This window comes from Rutidosis leptorrhynchoides, chromosome 4 (genome assembly GCF_046630445.1).
Source record: "Rutidosis leptorrhynchoides isolate AG116_Rl617_1_P2 chromosome 4, CSIRO_AGI_Rlap_v1, whole genome shotgun sequence".
Classification (NCBI taxonomy): domain Eukaryota; kingdom Viridiplantae; phylum Streptophyta; class Magnoliopsida; order Asterales; family Asteraceae; genus Rutidosis; species Rutidosis leptorrhynchoides.
Window position 1 is genome coordinate 348,016,352 of NC_092336.1, and position 21,388 is coordinate 348,037,739.

A 21,388-nucleotide genomic window follows, 5' to 3' on the forward strand; every position below is an offset into this window, starting at 1 on the left:
TCAAAACTTGAATTGAACCTAAAAGAAAATTTTAAGTCTGTCCCCATCACTTCAAAATCTACTAAGTCAAATTATATTGCTCTTTTCGCTGCTGCTAAAAAGAAGGCACAAAAGGCCTTACTGGTTCAAAAGTTGTTAGAAGAAGCATCAGAGAATGATGAGGTAAGTGTAACTTTGTCAAAGGAAAGCAGTGATGGTGATGATGTGGAAGGGTTTCCTGAGGGAATCGCTTTACTGGCTAGGCATTTCAAGAAATTTAACTGTAGTAGGACTGATAATGCTAAAAACAAACACATATTTCATAGCATTATCTTTCAAGAAAGACAAGCTTTTAGTTGCAATTGTTCTATTTACAAGTGATATTCGTTTAAATAATAAAAGGTGAAGACAAAAGACAGATTCGACGATTTGAAGACGCAAATGACCAAAAAGCTCAAATGTACAAAGTACAATCCAAGTGGTTCAAATTATTGATAAGAAACGTCTAAAAATGACAAGAGTACAAGTCGCAAAACACAAAGTACAAGATATTAAATTATACGAAAAGGCGTTCGAAAATCCAGAACCGTGACATGAACCAACTATCAAAGTGCGACTCAACGGAGCTAAAATTACAAATCAACTATGCACATAAATATAATATAATATATAATTAATTATAAATTATATATATATATATATATATATATATATATATATATATATATATATTATATTTATATATTTAATAAATAAACGTCGGCAAGCTAGGATCCAAATTCTGGGTGAGCTGTAAATCGAAGCTCCGCAGTCGCGGAGCTGTGAAGAACAAACAATCCGCAGTCGCGGAGCACACCAATTCAGAAATCCGCCTATAAAAAGCCATGCAATTTGACGAGTAAATTACACACCATCATCAATCATCAAACTCTATCTCAATTATATATTTATATTTATATTTTATAATTATAATTTTAATATTAAGTTAATAATAATAAGGTTATAGTAGCGAATGTTTTAAGTTTGTAAGTCGAAATTCTGTCCGTGTAACACTACGCGATTAATATTCATTGTAAGTTATGTTCAACCTTTTTAAATTAATGTCTCATAGCTAAGTTATTATTATGCTTATTTAAACCGAAGTAATCGTGATGTTGGACTAAATATTAAGACGGGGTTATTGGGCTTTGGACCATAATTGGGGTTTAGACAAAAGACCGACACTTGTGGAAATTGGACTATGGGCTATTAATGGGCTTTATATTAATTAAATGATATCTCATTGATTTAATATAGAGATTTATAATTTGACATGTTTATATATAACCACATACACTTGACTGGGTACGGTGGGCGGGATATACAAATAATTATTTATTTGACCGGACACGGGGATGGATTAATAGTCAATGGACTCATTAAAACAGGGTAGATTACATTCAAGGGTTATTGGTGTAATTGTTAATAAAGTATTAAAACCTTGGATCACAAGCAGTCGATAACCTGGTGTATTCATTAAACGAAGTATTAAGACATTGTTACAGTTTGAATTCCCAATTAGTTGGAATATTTGACTTCGGGTATAAGGGTAATTTGACGAAGACTCTCGCACTTTATAATTATAACCGATGAACTATTATGGACAAAACCAGATGGACATATCAAATAATCCAGGACAAAAGACAAATAACCCTTGGTAATAAACTAAAATCAACACGTCAAACATCATGATTACGGAAGTCTAAATAAGCATAATTCCTTTATTTTATATCTCATCGCACTTTTATTTATCGTCATTTTATTTATCGTACTTTAAAGTATTGCACTTTTAATTATCGTACTTTTATTTTATCGCAATTTTATTTATCATCATTTACTTTACGCTTTAATATTTTGAATTAGGACTTAAAATCGACAAACCGATCATTAAACGGTAAAACCCCCCTTTTATAATAATAATAATACTACTTTTATATATATATATATATATATATATATATATATATATATATATATATATATATATATATATATATATATATATATATATATACAAATATAGTATCAAAAAATATAGCGTTAAACTCAGCTGTATCCCTGTGGAATGAACCGGAGTTACTAAAAACTACACTACTCTACGATTAGGTACACTGCCTATAAGTGTTGTAGCAAAGTTTAGGTATATCCATTCAATAAATAAATAAATAACTTGTGTAAATTGTATCGTATTTAATAATTATTTCGTAATAAAAATAATAGTATTTCGTATACACCTATGCACGCATCAAGTATTTTTGCCGCCGCTGCCGGGAACAATACACCGAAGCGAAACGCTATATTCTAAAAAAAATTTAGTCTATTTTTGTAAAAAGATATGTTTATAAGTTTTAAATATTAAAAATAAAAATAAAATAAAAAGAGAGAAATATATATCTATATTTTTTTAGTGTTAAATTGTTTTTATTTTTTTTAGTTACAAAAAAAAAATTAATAAGTAATTTTTGTTAAAATATAAGTTATACTTAAATTATAATTTCTAAAAATTAAAATTAGAAAATAAAAAATCAAAATATAAAAAATTATATCTGAAACTGCACGAATTTGAACCTGCAATCATACTGAGTCTGCAAATTTCGCAGTCGTAGAGCTTTTCTGGCACAAATATACCGCAGTCACGGAGCAGTGGCAGACCACAATCCTAGCACTGCATTAATTACGAATTTAGGGTTTTAATTAATTATAATTATTATTATTAAACCTAATTAGGGTTTTAATTTAATATATTTAGTTTAGTTTAATTATAATTTGTTATTATTAGTTCTAATTAGTTTTATAAATTAATACTTTTATAAAATAAAAATATAAAAATAATATTTTTATAAAAATAAGTAATTTTATCATTTTTTTGTTTCTTTTTATAAATTATATATTTTAAACATATAATTCGTAATTTGTATTTTTATCGTTCGTAATTAGTTCTAAACTTAGTTTTTGCCATAGTTATTTTATATTTCTAGATCTTTAAGCTTTGTCGTAAAATTCCTTAAGTGCTTTTTCTTTAGAATAAGATTTAGGTGCTTTAGAATTTTGCAACACCGTTTATAGATTTTAGTACCTTTTTAAGTTATTGCCATTTTGGATTTAGAATTTCTTTTAAGCCTTAATGCCTTTAGACACAAGTTTTAATTTTTAGTTTTTAGTCTTTTAAGTTTCGACGCTTTACTTTCTTATTTTTATTTTTCGACTTTTTATTTTTCGACGTTTGTTTTTCGACCTCTTATTTTTTGACGCACTTTTTCTTTCTCATTTCTACGCTCTAGTTTTTAGGACATAGAATTTTCAAAGTTTTCTTTAAATTTCGACGAAAAATTATTTTAAGTGGTTAAATTGATAGACATCTAAAATTTTCTGGTTCGTAGTAATAGTTGGATTTGTTAGTGGCGAGTTGTGGGCTTCCGATTTAAAGGGTCTTGTCTACCTGCTGCATCTATTGGCTATTCGAAACGTGGGCAAAATCAAAAAAGTCTATTAATTTGATAACTTATATAATTTTTATCTTTATTACTAATAGGATATTCAGTGAATGCACCGAGCAAAACGTTCACCACCTTCCTTATGTTCACCACCTGTAACCCGATCAAGACATCTAGCCAATATTGTCGCTGTTAATTTTTTTTTAGAATCATCATCAAGTCGACCAAGTACTCCAATTCAAATTTTCGATAATCCATTTTTTGAACCCGACTTCACAATTGAGAACCCGGAGGATATTCAAGGACAATTCAGAGATCCTGAACCATTAATCATTCCTCCTGAATCACAAATTACTCATCCAAAGATTGTCGAGGAAGAAACCATTAAATCAGAATCCTCTAGTGATTCAGATTCAACAAATTCAATCATGGAAAATCAGGAACCTCTAAGTATGGAAGACCGAATGAGAGCAACACGCACTGGCCAAGGTCATGCCATTACTCAACCAGACATTAATGTGCCAGATTATGAAATCAAGGAACAAATCCTACACATGGTAACTAATCAATACCAATTTAGTGGTACGCCAAAAGAAGATCCAAACGAACATCTTCGAACATTTAATAGGATCTGTACTCTATTCAAAATCAGAGAAGTTGATGATGAACAGATCTATCTTATGTTGTTTTCCTGGACTTTAAAGGGAGAAGCCAAAGATTGGTTAGAATCGTTACCTGAATGGGCGATTGACACATGGGATGCCTTAGTTGAGAAATTTCTTAAAAGATTCTTTCCGGCATCTAAAGCCGTGAAACTTCAAGGAGAAATTGTTACGTTCACACAAAAGCCAAATGAAACATTATATGAGGCGTGGATAAGATTCGAAAAGTTGTTGAGAGGATGTACTCAACATGGTTTAGACACTTATCAAATAGTACAAATATTCTACCAAGGATGCGATGTTGCTACACGAAAAGACATCGACACAGCAGCTGGTGGTTCCATTATGAAGAAAACCGCAACTAAAGCTCACAAAATTATTGATAACACTGCCTCCCACTCACATGAGTGGCACCAGAAAAAAGATATTTTTCGTTCATCTAAAGCGGCTAGAGCCGATTCTAGCCATGACTTTGATTCCATTTCCGCAAAGTTAGATGCTTTCGAAAGACGAATGGAAAAGATGACTAAAGATATTCACGCAATACGCATTAGTTGTGATCAGTGTGGAGAACCACATTTGACAAAAGATTGTCTCAGTATTAAACAAACAATGGAATAAAGAGAGAATGTTTCATACATGAACCAAAGGCCTGGAAATAATTATCAGAATAATTATCAACCGCCAAGACCAAACTACAATCAAAATCAGAATTATAACTGAAATATTCCATACAACAACCAACAAGGTCCTAGCAATCAACAAGTATCCAATAATACTTACAACCAGCAAAGACCTATTTTTCCAAATAAGCCACCACAAACCGATGATAAAAATCCAAATTTAGAAGATATGATGTCGAAGCTAGTTGAATCTCAAACTCAATTTTTCACATCTCAGAAACAAACTAATGAACAAAATGCTCAAGCATTTAGAAATCAACAAGCTTCTATACAAAATCTGGAATAAGAAGTAAGCAACCTAGCAAGGTTAATAGGTGAAAGAAAACCGGGGAGTCTACCGAGCGATACAAATGCTAACCCCCGAAATAAAACAGCTAAAGCCATTACCAAAAGAAGTGGTATTACACTCAAACCACCTGAAATGCCTGTAATTTCTGATGACTCTATTCCTACTACACAGGAACCACAATCTGAGCAAGATAAGGAAACATAGCCGGTAGTTGAAAAGGTTAATGAAGATAACACATTTAAGGTAAAGCCTTATGTTAAACCATACAAACCACCACTTCCTTACCCAAGTAAAATGAGAAAAGAAAGACTTGAATCTGAGCAATCCAAATTCTTGGATATGTTTAAACAAATAAATGTTAACCTTCCTTTCATTGATGTGATTTCAGGAATGCCAAGATATGCTAAATTCTTGAAACATCTAATCACAAATAGAAAGAAAATGGAAGAACTCTCAGCTGTTACTATGAATGCTAATTGTTCTGCAGTGCTGTTGAATAAACTACCAGAAAAATTATCAGATCCAGGAAGTTTCACAATTCCATATTTTCTGGGTAGTCTTAGTTCAATAGAAGCATTGGCAGACTTAGGTGCTAGTATAAATTTAATGTCATATTCATTATACGCTAAACTAGACCTCGTAGAATTGAAACCAACACGAATAAGCAAACAACTAGCCGATCGATCAGTAAAATATTCTAGAGGAATAATGGAGAACATGATAGTTAAAGTTGATACTTTAGTATTTCCAGTAGACTTTGTTATCTGGACATGGAAGAAGATTCTCGAGTTCATCTCATAGTAGGAAGACCATTCTTAAACACTGCTAAAGCAATAATAGACGTGTTTGGTAAGAAACTGACCCTAAGTATAGAGGACGAGAGTGTTACCTTTTCTGTTGATAGAGCCATGCAACAACCGCAATCTTCAGATGATACATGTTATTATGTTCAAACCATAGATTCACAAGAAGAACCGTTACAAGAATTTTCAGAATTACAAGGAACGGGAGAATGTTCTTTAGGAGAAGGAACTGAACCAATTGATGAAGCTGAAATGTTAGCTACACTCATGGCTAATGAATACGAACCAACAATAGAAGAACTTCAAATGCTGAAAGAGGAAGACATATATCGATACAAATCATCGATAGAAGAACCACCGATATTAGAGTTAAAGCCACTTCCAACCCATTTGGAATACGCTTATTTACACGGTGAATCTAAATTACCTGTAATAATCTCATCTTCTCTTACGAAAAATGAAAAATCTCAACTCATTTCTGTGCTAAAAGCTCATAAACCAGCTATTGCATGAAAGATTCATGGCATTAAAGGCATAAGTCCTTCGTATTGCACACATAAAATCCTTATGGAAGAAGGTCGTAAAACATATGTGCAATGCCAACGAAGACTAAATCCTAATATGCAAGATATTGTTTAGAAAGAAATTATTAAACTACTCGATGCAGGTTTAATTTATCCAATCTCTGATAGTCCATGGGTAAGCCCAGTTCAATGTGTACCTAAGAAGGGTGGCATGACTGTTATCACAAATGAAAAAGATGAGCTTATTCCTACTAGGACTGTAACATGATGGCGTGTTTGTATTGATTATAGAAAATTAAATGACGCCACCAGAAAAGATCACTTTCCCTTGCCTTTCATTGATCAAATGTTGGAAAGGTTAGCTGGGAATAATTACTATTGTTTTCTTGATGGTTTCTCCGGATACTTTCAAATTCCAATCGCACCCGAGGACTAAGAGAAAACCACCTTCACGTGCCCTATGGTACTTTTGCTTACAAACGCATGCCATTTGGACTTTGCAACGCCCCTGCAACCTTTCAAAGGTGCATGATGGCGATTTTTCACAAAATGATAGAAGAATGCATGGAAGTTTTCATGGATGACTTTTCAGTCTTCGGTGATACTTTTGAAACATGTCTAGTTAATCTTGAACGAATGCTTATTAGATGCGAGCAATAAAATCTCGTTCTTAATTGGGAGAAATGCCATTTCATGGTTAGAGAAGGCATTGTTCTTGGTCATAAAATTTCAAGTGAAGGAATTGAAGTGGACAGAGCTAAAGTGGATGTAATCGCTAAACTTCCATATCCCACCAATGTTAGAGGAGTTAGGAGTTTGCTAGGGCATGCCGGTTCTTACCGACGTTTCATAAAAGATTTTTCTAAAATTGCCACTCCTACGAATAAACTCCTCGAAAAAGATGCTCCATTCATCTTTTCGGATGAATGCATCAAATCTTTTAATATTCTTAAAGAAAAACTCACTAATACGCCGATCATGATAACTCCAAATTGAAATCTACTATTTGAACTCATGTGCGATGCAAGTGATTTTGCAATGGGAGCCATTTTAGGTCAAAGAATTGATAAACGATTTCAACCTATCTATTACGCTAGTAAGACGTTACAAGGAGCACAAACGAATTACACAACTACTGAAAAAGAACTCCTTGCTATCGTCTTTGCTTTTGACAAATTTCATTCATATCTCGTTCTAGCAAAAACGGTGGTCTATTCCGACCATTCTGCTCTTAGATACCTATTTTCAAAACAAGATGCCAAACCACGATTAATCCGTTGGATCTTACTCTTACAAGAATTCGATATTGAAATCCGAAATAGAAAGGGAGCAGAAAATCTCGTCGCTGATCATCTTTCTCGTCTTGAAAATCCCGAATTAGAAGTTCTAAATGAATCGACTATACAAGATAACTCTCCTGATGAATATCTATCAAAGATCGATTATAATGAAATTCCATGGTTTGCAGACTTTGCAAACTACTTAGTATGTGGATTCTTTGAAAAAGGGTTGTCGTACCAAAAACGAAAGAAATTCTTTAGTGATATAAAACACTATTTTTGGGAAGATCCACATTTGTTTAAAAGTTGTCCCGATGGAATAATCCGCCGATGCGTATTCGGGGATGAAGCTAGTCAAATCTTAAAACATTGTCACACAGGACCAACAGGAGGGCATTATGGACCTCAACTCACAGCAAGAAAAGTCTACGACGCTGGATTCTATTAGCCTTCAATTTTCAAAGACGCACACCTTCTTTGTAAATCATGTGATGCTTGTCAAAGGGCCGGAAAAATAAGTCAACGTGATGAAATGCCACAAAATGTCATTCAAATATGTGAAGTATTCGACGTTTGGGGTATTGACTTTATGGGTCCATTTCCAAAATCTAATAATAATCTCTACATTCTCGTTGTCATTGATTATGTATCTAAATGGGCGGAAGCACATGCTCTCCCAACTAACGATGCACATGTTGTAGTCAACTTCTTAAAATGTCTTTTTGCTAGGTTCGGAACACCGAAAGCAATAATAAGTGATCGGGGTACTCATTTTTGTAATAATCAACTTGAGAAAGTTCTCAAAAAATATGGAGTAACTCATAAAATCTCAACCGCTTATCATCCACAAACAAGTGGACAAGTTGAAAATACCAACCGAGCTTTAAAACGTATTCTAGAGAAAACTGTAGGATCAAATTCGAAGGAATGGTCCATGAAATTAGAAGATGCACTCTGGGCTTTTAGAACAGCCTATAATACTCTAATTGGCACCACACATTTTAAACTCATTTATGGAAAAGCATGTCACCTTCTAGTAGAAATTGAGCACAAAGCATTTTGGGCATTAAAGACATGTAATCTTGATTTACATGAAGCCGGACGTCTACGATTAAGTCAACTAAACGAATTAGAAGTATTAAGACATGATGCATATGAAAATTCGTTAATCTATAAGGAAAGAACGAAGAAATGGAATGATAAAAGAATTAGAAGTTCAAAAGAATTTAAGAAAGGAGACAGAGTCCTTCTTTTCAATTTAAGATTCAAGCTATTTCCTGAAAAATTGAAATCAAGATGGTCTTGACCATTCATAGTCAAAAGAGTTTTCCCATACGGAACAATAGAGTTAATAAATTCAAATGGAATTGAGTTTAAAGTTAATGGTCACAGAGTTAAGCATTACATAGATGATTCGATGGAAGTTGACAATGAAGTTAATCATAATTTCACCACCAAAGAAAAGCCTCAGAATGAAAACATAAATATGTTTTCAACACGTGAAAAACCAAAAGTGGAAGATGAAGAGATTTCAAATTGGAGTGATGAAGAAGAATTTCTATATAAACCTCCCATTCCAAGAAACGAAGAAAAATATGAACAAGAAGTTCAAGTAGAAGTGAAAGAACCAAGAAAAGATCACCCGGAAAAGGTTAATAAACCAACTCTACTTACTAAAGTAGGAGACCCAGGTGAATTTATCATTTCTTGCTTGCTTAATGATGGTGTTATGTATAATGGGCTTGCAGATTTAGGAGCGAGTGCGAATGCCTCTTTTCTTATACAAAAGATTAGGTGTGGATAAATTAAGACCAACCAGAACAGGTATTCAATTATTTGACCAAACCATTAAACACCCGGTTGTAATAGCCAATAATTTACTTGTTAAAGTGGGAAGTTTGACCTTTGTTGCAAATTTCATAGTTATTAATATGGAGGAAGACCTTGATATTCCTCTAATTTTAGGTCGCCCATTTTTAGCAACCACCGAGGCGTTCTTTGATGTAAGAGAAGGTAGAATGACACTTAGGCATGGTGATAAATCGGTCACCTTTGTGAATCGAAAGTTTCAATCTTCACCAACCAAAACTGTTGAACCAATAAAAATGCCTAAGTGTGGGGAAGATGAAGCAACACCCAATGATGACCTGATAACAAAGAACCCCATTGTTGATACAAAATTAGATGAACCCGTTTTTAACAGTTCAACGAAGAAACTTTATAAATGGATTCAAGATGCTAGAATTAAGGAGAACTTTAAGTTATGTAACCGATTAGTATCCAATTTGTCGCCTAAAGAAAAGGCGATGTTAGTTGAATTTGTGAATGTTATAGAGGAAATCAACAAATGGCTTGAAGCAAAAGTCAGTGATATGCAAGTTATTGATGTTCCAATTGAAATTAACAATGAAATTAATCACAAGTTCGACACCACAGCTAACTAAGTGTGGGGAGATTCAAATGTCTTAAAGGATAATATAATGCTGTCTAGAGTTAGATTTTCTGTTTTCGTGTAGTTCTCGAGAATGGAATCCGAATGGTCTTTCCCTAGCAGACCCTAAAGAACTAGTCTTCTCCCTCCATTATGAATTTTTGTGTTTTTAGGTTTTACGAGATGAAGAATTCCTTTGATTTGAACCATGGTCTACTACTACCCGCTATGATTACTAAACGTAATAATAACATCTTCTCGAGTGAACTGGTATCATTCATAAGAGGAAAAATGGACGAAGTGAGGAAAGAACTCAGGAAGAATCATAATAAGATACATTTTGGTAAAGGAAAATCAAAATTCGCAACAAAAAGAAGAGCACGACACCTTGAAAGATGTCATAAATGCTGAAAATGGTCACACGAAGGGAAATGTTCGAACAATCAAACACATTCCAATACCGAATTCGTTACTCTATGCAGAGAAGAACCGTTCATATGTTTATAAGAAAAGTTATTGAAAAATTGTGGATACGCTTATGTAGCTATGGAAAACCAAATCGAACGACTCTCCTATGAGTCGACTAAAGCAGGTCTCTGAGAATTCTATCCCACAGGTAAGTATGTACAGTTTTTATTTTATTTTTATTTATTGCTTTTAACCTTTTGATAATAAATGCTGAATCGTTCGCTATAAAGTATTAAATTGATATTCAATAAAATTAGGTATAATAAACCGAAATTATTGATATCATAAAAAAATTTAATTCATCACTGCGAAATTTACCGTTTATTCATAAGGTATAAATATCTTTAATCAATCAATCCAAAATATTTCATAAATTCGTCAGGAGTAAAACTAGGTAATATAGCCGAAATTACTTTACCCAAAAGAGGGACGTATATTTTTGTTAATATTTGATTGATTAAAGTGGGATAAAAGACCAAAAAGATTTTTATTTTTATTTTTACCTTGTTTTTAAAATTAATATATAACTATATTATTATAAATGTAAAATTGTAAAATTAATGTATATAAATATTATTAATATTTATATGAAATTTTATACATTTTAAATTTAAGTTTGGTTTGAATTTAAAAACAAAAATGTACTTTATTTCACTAAGTTAAAAAAATGATTTCTAAAATTCGTCGTGAGTTGAACACTAGGTCGTTGAACCGAAATTGCTTTACCCGAGGGCGGGGCGACAAATTTTGTTATCATTATTTTTAATTTTATTGATTTAAAGTATACCAAAAACATTAAAAAAACCCAAAAGTCTTTGCTTTTAAAACAATCGTTTTAAAATGACAGTTTTTAAAATTTTGTAGAGGGACGAACTAGGTGAACGTACTGAAATGACCTCAATACTAAAAAGAAACAAAATTTTAAATTAATTAATTATTTGTTTTAATAGTTAAAGGCTTTATAAAAAAAAAGAAAAAAAAAGCCACCGTACTCGCGGAGCTTCTGAGTGCAAAAGTATCCGCAGTCGAGGAGAAATTAAATACCAGATCAGAATAACTGGTCGACAGACCAGTCCCCATAACACACACATCACATTTTTCTGCAAAAAAATACCCAAAAACACACACAAAATTCGCGATTTTACACCATTTTTCATCAAATCTTTCATAAAATCATGATGAGAAGAATCCTACCAAGAAGTTTTTCAAGGAGAACGGTAAATTTCTACACCAAACACTCTTTAATTCGGATTTAAAGTGTTCTTGAGCAAAACTTTACCTAATTTGATTTTGATGATTTCTAGCTTAATTGTGCTTAAATTGTTTGTATATTATGCTTCTATAACCTAGATTGATGCTATTTAATATGATTAGAAGCCTTAAACTTCAAATTTTTAACAATCTTGGGTTTGTATTCTTGAGTAAAATTGGGGCTTTTTGATATAAACGGGTTATGGCCGAATTTTGTTGTTAGTTCATGCTTAATTAAGTAGTGTAACATGTTTAGGTTGCTAAATGATCAAAACTTTGATCCTAAACATGATTTTTGAGTATTAAAGTGGACTTTTTAAGTCTAAAATACATGAACTTGAATAATTTGATATAAATGCCATTTGAAACTTGTTTAGTAGCTAATAATGATTATTTTGACATGTTATTTGAGTTGAATGCTTATGAACATTGTATACATTTTCATATATGCTTATTTGTAAAAGTGTAGAATTGTTAATTTTATGAAATTGTGTATAAGTTTAATATTGTTTAAACATGTCATTATGATTGTTTTGATTTATGATTTTTCTAACACTAATGCATATTTGGATGCACAAATTTTGTGTTTAATGTGTTTTGCAGACTGAAAGGGGTGAATCTTCATCCGCTTCCCAGGCTCACACTGCTCCTCCTGAGAATGCAGACGAACATGAGATTAACGACCAATATCGACAAAATCTACCGCATCAATTCATTTCATATTCAAATATACACGAGACAGATTTACACCCTAATTTAAGATTTTACAGACATTGGATAGATTATCCAAAATATCAGAGGAACTTACACATTCTCCAGTCAAAGGATGTTGAAGTACCCAGGGTGATAGATTGGGAACCGTTAGAAATAGTGGGATTAGTCGAACGAATTAGGGAATTACTTTACCAAAGGTATGGTAATTGTAATTTTAATGATTGGGAATGTTTATTCACTCTACGTAGGCTTGTATATAGAGAATGGTGTGTGGAATTATTAAGTACATTTGAAATAAATGATCAGGTAGCTAGCTTAACCGATCAAAGTTTTATTAGATTTTTGTTAGGAGGTGTGATGCGCCATATGTCTCTACTAGATATGGCTCGGGCCTTGTGTATATATACGCCTGAGGATTTAGTATCTAATGATTGTCAAAGGTTGATAATTAACGGTAGAAGGGTTGATGAAAATTTGATATGAATGGAATATGGAGTAGAATGACTAGCGATAACCGATTTCGTGGGGGATCTTACTCTTATACTAATATTAATAGAGCTGAGCTAAGAGTGATCCATAGGTTTTTAGCAAACTCGATTACACAACGAGGTAGGAATAAAGAAAAGGTAAATGAAAATGATTTATTTTACCTCAGGTGTATTCGAGACCCACGGAGCGTTGTGAACATACCTTATTGTGTGGGTTATTACTTATCAGTAATGGTAAGGGGTATGCGAAATAATAGTATAATAGGAGGTGGAATTTTCATTACTTTAATTGCTGAGTATCTCAATGTGGATAGAAGTCAGGGGGGATTATTAGTTGCAGTACCAGAACCCCGTGATAGAATTGATTTATGCGTGTATCATGGTGCAAAGGTTTTAAAGAAACGACATAACGTTGTAGTACCATATGATGGCACGCATCCACAAGTAGAACGAGATCAGGAGCAAGGTAATGCGGGTGGAGGAAACCAAATGACAGATATACAAAGAATAATGGCCCAAAGTGCATACAATCAGGCTATGCAACGTGAGTTTCAGTCTTGGCAATATCATCAAAAATATATCAAAGCCTATTTAGCATCTCAAGGTAGGAACTACATTCCTACTGAACCGACCTATTTTCCTCCATGGACCGACGATACACGACCACCTTTTCCTACATATGACCCATTCGAAGCGTATCAAAACATATACCACGAACCTTGGAACCCCTTCTGGTACAATCAGAATTAACCCTAATTTTTTTAGTCTTATTATTTGTAATGTTACTACTTTTAATATTTATTTTGGTATTGTAATAGTTTTTATAGTTTTCTAACGTTTTATTTTTGAACGTGGGGTGATATACCCAACTTCAAAAATATATATATGTTTGTAGTTTATCTTATATACAAAACAGGGTAAAACAACGCATTTTCAAAGACTGGCATTAAGTTCAGCAAAAGCTATTAATTTTGACGACAAGACAAAAAACAAATGTGATATAACAACTGCAGGAATGAACAAATGATGTGCACCGTTTATCATTCAAACAAAGAACAATATATTTGGAAACTTTGGTAAATCTTAATCATCTTTTTACGCTAATCATTGCAAATGAGGGCATTGCAAGATCTCAAGTGTGGGAAGAGATTAAATTCTTTCGGTTTTAAAATTTTAACTTATACACTTGGTTTAATAGCCACCGTTAAATTTTACTAGTAAAGTAGTAGATGTATTAGAATCTAGTGCTCTCTGATAATAAAGAACAGCCCTAGTCTTATATACTGACTACCCACTTCTAGTAAATTTTTTAAAAATTTTCAAATAAATAAACTCAAAATCATGTTTATACATATTTATGAACGATAAAACTAGGTATTAACACCGACATTATTGTTACCTCGAAAAGGACATAAATTGAGAAACAAACTAAAACGCTTGAATTCATTTAAAATGGAATAGAAGATAATAAAAAGGTAAAGAAAGAAAAATAAAAGCCAAGTGTGGGAAAAATTTACCAAGTTATTTAAAACATATATCACATATTTTTGTACAAATAATTGAAGATACTTTTGATTTGGACGATATTAATCAGTTTTACCCAGTTTATTATAATATAAATGGAATTTTAAAGGAAGTAAAGTCTTCCGAGAAAAAAACACGCTCTTCTTGATTTCGGTCAGGAAGTTGTCATCCAAACCAGTTGTAGAGTCTACGAAAAACCTTGAAAAGTTTTCTCAAAAATCAGCTGGAAATCCACGGACCTCAGCATCAAACAGGGTCGCGAAGTGGTCAGACTTATCCTAACCATGAGAGGATCTATCTCGTACAATGGGGGGCACCATGCAAATTAGCTTATAAGACTAATGAATCAGATCCCCAGAAAGGATAATCTCCTTAAAAGATAAAAATCAGCATTTAAGCCTGATATCTAAACTCGAGCTTGAACGAGAAAATATTTTGACCAAAATTACAAACCGATTCATTTTCTGAAAACCAATTTTCAATGCGTTCATTACCATTGAACGTAAAATCCTAGGAATTCACCTGGAATTCATTAGGTCACCTGAACCAAATTGGGTGTCAACCGTAAGAACGGTGGTTGCATAGCATGGTCAAAGACAGGACCTTGTGCCAGACCGAAAAACTATAGGGTAATCTTTGTTATTGCTCCTACAAAGGATAGTAATTGAATCCCACACGATGTAGACCATAATCAAAAGCATGTCATTAGACATTGCCTTAACAGTTGCTTGTTCAATGCTTTCCTTTACAACCGGATGGTAGTTTACCGAAAGGTAATATACGGAGCAAGTATACTGGACGTGTTGCTTTCCTAATACAAGGTTAGCAAGTGGGTGACACAAAACCGCAAGTTTTGAGCTAAAATTTTCAAATCTGAAACCTACAAAACCCACAAAAACATTTTGCAAACTCCGGTGAAGGGTTATTCCGGAAAACTTATCTAGGGTAAAAGCTAGATTGAATTTTCAAAAGATCAAATATTTTCATAAAGATCCAATTTTCTTAAAGGATCTAAATTTTCATAGTCATGTGGGACTGTAAACCACAATGTTACTATCATTGTTCAAACCGCCGTATCAAAATCACTGATGTAAAAAGTGTGAAGAATAAAGAAGTGATTCTAGTAAAGTTATATTCAAGTTCTATATTGCTTGAGGACAAGCAACGCTAAAGTGTGGGAATATTTAATAATGCTAAAAACGAACACATAATGCATAGCATTATCCTTCACGAAATACAAGCTTTTAGTTGCAATTGTTCTATTTACAAGTGATATTCGTTTAAATTATAAAAGGTGAAGACAAAAGACAGATTTGACGATTTGAAGACGCAAATGACCAAAAAGCTCAAATGTACAAAGTACAATCCAAGTGGTTCAAAATATTGATAAGAAACGTCTAAAAATGACAAGAGTACAAGTCGCAAAACGCAAAGTACAAGATATTAAATTATACGAAAAGGCGTTCGAAAATCCGGAACCGGGACATGAACCAACTATCAACGTGCGACTCAACGGAGCTAAAATTACAAATTAACTATGCACATAAATATAATATAACATATAATTAATTATGTTAATTATATATATATATATATATATATATATATATATATATATATATATATATATATATATATATATATATATATATATATATATATATATATATATATATTAAATAAATAAACGTCGGCAAGCTAGGATCCAAATTCTGGGTGAGCTGTAAATTGAAGCTCCGCAGTCGCGGAGCTGTGAAGAACAAACAATCCGCAATCGCTATGATAACCCGGAAAATTTCCGACTAAATTTAAACCTAACTTCGACTAGTTCTGACGACTCACGAACAATTAATTGTAAATAATTATGCATTAATTTAATATATTAATATTATTATTATTATTAATATCCTTTTTAAATAATATATCAATAATTAATATCATTATTATGAGTATTGTTATTATGATTAAAAACAATATTATTATTATTATTATTATTATTATTATTATTATTATTATTATTATTATTATTATTATTATTATTATTATTATTATTATTATTATTATTATTATTATTATTATTATCATAAATAATAATTTATCATTATACTTAATAATATTAAGAAATTTTTTAATATTATTATTATCAATATTATTATTATTATTATTAATATTATTATTAATATTATTATTATTATTATTATTATTATTATTATTATTAATATTATTATTATTATTATTATTATTATTATTATTATTATCATTATTATTATTATTATTATTATTATTATTATTATTATTATTATTTTTATTATTATTATTATTATTATTATTATTATTATTATTATTATTATAATTATTTGTATTTTTATTAATAGTATTATTATTATTAATATATCTAATTATTAATTAAAATTAAAAATAAATTAAAAGTCAAATAAGGAGTGCTGCTTTTATTTTTTTTATTTTTCTATGATCTGCATTATTTAACTTAAAATCTGTTTTTAACTATTTTAATGATTGTGATCAAACTTTATATATATATTTTAGTTATCTCGTGATTATTTTTATTCCCTACTGGTTTTTATTTTGTTTTTATCGATCAATGAGCAATACACAACAAGTTTGATAGATTATAAGTATTGCATTAACACATTCAATTATATACAACTATACTCACTGCAATTCAAAAATAAAACAAGAAATATAAAAAGAAAATACATTTTCTGCTCTCTGTTCTTGAACTCGAATTGCAAAAGCTCGATTTTGTATTGTTTTTCAAAATCCATTAATGTAGTTAGATTAAGATTCAGTTAATCAATCTTTCTGTAAAATCTCACATTCCAATTCCTTATATCGAGTACGAATTTTGAGGTCAAAGTTTAAATTCAAAAAGTCAAAGTTTGTGTTCATCGTAAAATTTGAGTTCGTTTCGATGTTTTTGGATAAATTGATAATCTGAAAAGTTTCTAGGTATGATTTAAAACACATTTCATTTTATAAGCATCATCTCAAACGTTCTCAAAATTGAAATCAAGTTTTTTTTTTTTTGAAAACCACGACAGTAGCAGCAGCAGCTGCTGTTCTTATATTTTTTTTCTCTCTTTTCATTTTCTATTAATTTCAATCATCCAAAAACAATTAAAGTTCTATTTTGTTTGAAAATATAAAAACTAAAATTTTTGGATTGGGTTTACTTTGGGTCGATTAGTTAAATAAAGAAGATAAAGGGATCAGATTAGGTATACGGGTTATATATATTAAAGTCTGTAATAAAAATAGAAAAGCAAGAATAGAGGGATGGTTTGTGGTGTTATTGGGTGAACGTGAGGTCTTGGGTTCGAGCCCAGTTGTGGGCAATTTTTTTTGGAAAAAGGTTTATAAAGGTAGTTGTTATTATTATTATTATTATTATTATCATTATTATTATTATTATTATTATTATTATTATTATTATTATTATTATTATTATTATTATTATTATTATTATTATTATTATTATTATTATTAACATCTTTATTATTATTACTAATGTCATTATAATTATTGTTACTAATATCAAAAGTATTATTAGTTTTACTTATATTATTATTATAATTATTAGTATTATCATTATAATTATTGGTATTATTATTAAAAATATCATTATTATTATCATTTTAAATATCATTATCATTATTATGATTAAAATTATTATTATTATTATTATTTTAACAATATAAATTATTGTTATCATTATTATTATTAGTACTAGTATCATTTTATATTTATAAGTATTATTAATGTTATCGTTATTATTATTACTAATATGATTATCTTTATTAGTATTATTATTATTAAAAATTACTATCGTTATTATCATTTTTACAAAAATTATCATTTTTACTATTATTAAAACTATCATCTTTACTTTATAATTGTTAGTAAAGCTATCAATTGTATTAAAATTACTATTATTACCATTATTATAATTATTAATAAATTATTATTATCAAAACTATTACTTTTACAAATAAATATTTTGTACATTGAATACACTTATTTCATATACTACAATTATATTTCATATAATTATATAACAAACATATTAACATTTTTATATAAATATTCATATATAACAAATTAGGTATTTTTAATATAATACTAATCAAACACACACACACACACACACACACACACACACACACATATATATATATATATATATATATATATATATATATATATATATATATATACAACTACAGAAATATATAACAATTGAAATAACATATATAAACTTATTCGATTACGAGTATATGTATTAATATATATACTTGATATAGGTTCGTGAATCCGAGGATAACTCTGCACTTATTCAGTGCCATCATACTCGTAAAATACGAAATACAGTATCGTGAGCTTTCATAGCTCCCTTTTTATATATATTTTTGGGCTGAGAATACATGCGCAAATTTTAGAACTATTTTACACGTGAAACACAAGTACCAACTATTAAACTGTGCTATATCTGGCTATGTCCTGCAAGTCCCAAAACCGACAAGGACAGTACAACTTGTCATGGGGCAAACTTTGAAACTGTTTAATCTAAATATCACAAACTTGGCATAACTTTTTGATCTGCGAGATCAACTTCTATAAAAATATTGTGGTCTATATCTATTACTGAAATCATTGTTTATGATAAACCTATGAACTCACTCAACCTCGTGTTGACACTTTAAAGCATGTTTATTCTCAGGTCCTACATAATGCTTCCGCTGTGTATTTGCTAATTGAAAGCAACATTTCAACTAGTCATTCATGGATAATTTGAAAGACTTGCATTTTCGAACTTGATGATGATTGCTTGTAATGCTTGGAGTCTTCATTACATATCATATTAATTAAAGACATTTGATGCGTTGTTCATCAAATACAATGTAATCTATTTATCTTTCGCTGCAAAACTCAATAAAACGTCTCATATAGAGTCGTTCTCATTTATACAACTGTAATTTGATATAATTAGTCACAAATACCCCAGGCCCTATTTGGTGGTGTGACAGAAATTGGTATCAGAGAAGTTTGTTGTAGAGAACCAGGATTGCATTTTATGTGTGCCTTATACAATTAGGTACCTTAGCAATGTAGGACTACAACTTTCCTTGACCGTAGTGCCTTTAATTATTGCCTTTAATTGATAAATGCTACACTATACTTTAGAAACTTTACTTATCTTAGAATGCCGAGCCAATCTAAAAACTCTGCTCACTTTTCTAAGTAATATCCAATTATGCCACCACATTTAAATACGACACCAAGATTTCTGAAATTCTTGACATTCCTATGTCATCTATAATGGTTTTGTGTATTACATATGTATTACATGAAATATTATCCATGATTTTCGAAACTCCTATAATTATTACTATTCATACTCAAATGTATATTACTCCCTGTTATATATCACGTACCTATTTTCCTTATGCCTTTATGCATCAGTTTGCGAACCGAAAAATATCATTGGGTTATCACAGTATACAAATTGAAAGTCTTTAATCGAAAGATTATTACATTACATACTTATCATTTTATGATCTCGACACGCATACTGCCATTATTGGAGTATAGACAAATCATATCTTATCATATCTATCCCAATAGACTTTGTCTAACACTTTTCCTAAATTTTCTCCATAAATTACGGAAATCTTTTGCTATATATACATATTCAAGGAGACAAATATATCATTCAGTATTCAACAACTCATCTCATATCGAAATCCTTATCCGATCACATAATATGGGTTTCTCATCTGATTCCTCGAGCTCCAATGGTAGCGTAACCAGAATGAACCAACCAATTAGTCATCATCTATTCTGGACGAATTGGGGGTAGGTTCGTAGTCTACTTAATCATTGGAGAAGTGAAGAAGGTGATCCTTTTCACCCACCACCTTGCCCTATTGGCGAAGAACCTGAAGCGCTTACCGGCGAACCCATTCGAAACACTATTTTCACCCTCATTTCCAGGATATCCCGTCACGAATATATAATATCTAGAATTTCAGATCTTATTCATCCACTTGTCCGAACCGCCAATCATCCCGGAATAATAGAAGAAGTCAACGAGCTTCGCGCTCGAGTAGTGGCTCTGGAGAATATGGTGCAAAACCTACGAGCACCAGCAGCAGCACCAGCAGCATAATCAGCACCACCAGTACCAATAGCATCACCACCAACAGCATCATCACCACCAACAACAACATCCACATCCTTCGCCTCAACATCACACTCAGTACCTCGGATATCAATATCATACGCCCCTAGATACCAAGGAATATTAGTAATAATGAGTTAAGATGTATTGATTCATTCTTCCTGAAGAATTATTTATGTATACTTTATATATATATATATATATATATATATATATATATATATATATATATATATATATATATATATATATATATATATATATATATGCTTTGGAACAATAATAAATCTTTTCGTACTAAGCTATTACATGTGAATCTTAACTAGTACTACTTGGTTAATTCATATCACTAATATGCTATGATGTACATCCTTCGTTAATAACTTAACAATTATTAATCACTGCTTCAGCACAATAAACTCCATTTCATAATAAACCAAATGCATTATTTGATTGTATACATTCAATTTTGATGTACTCGAAACTCTTTAGAAAACATTATTCGTGTCTTGCGTAGTTCAAAAGGATTCCACGAGCACCAACATCATATACAGAGGTATATCAATAACAATGAATGATGAAGTATTGATTCATAACTTCATTAGCGAAATATTCCGCGA

General features: G+C 30.9%; 1 non-coding gene across 1 annotated transcript; it reads right to left on the reverse strand.

Annotated features, from left to right (window-relative positions):
• Positions 1 to 4,264: 4,264 nt before the first annotated feature.
• LOC139845898 (small nucleolar RNA R71) lies at positions 4,265 to 4,371 on the reverse strand. The gene has a single exon (XR_011758651.1). It is a non-coding gene; the product is annotated as a small nucleolar RNA R71 (small nucleolar RNA).
• Positions 4,372 to 21,388: the final 17,017 nt, after the last annotated feature.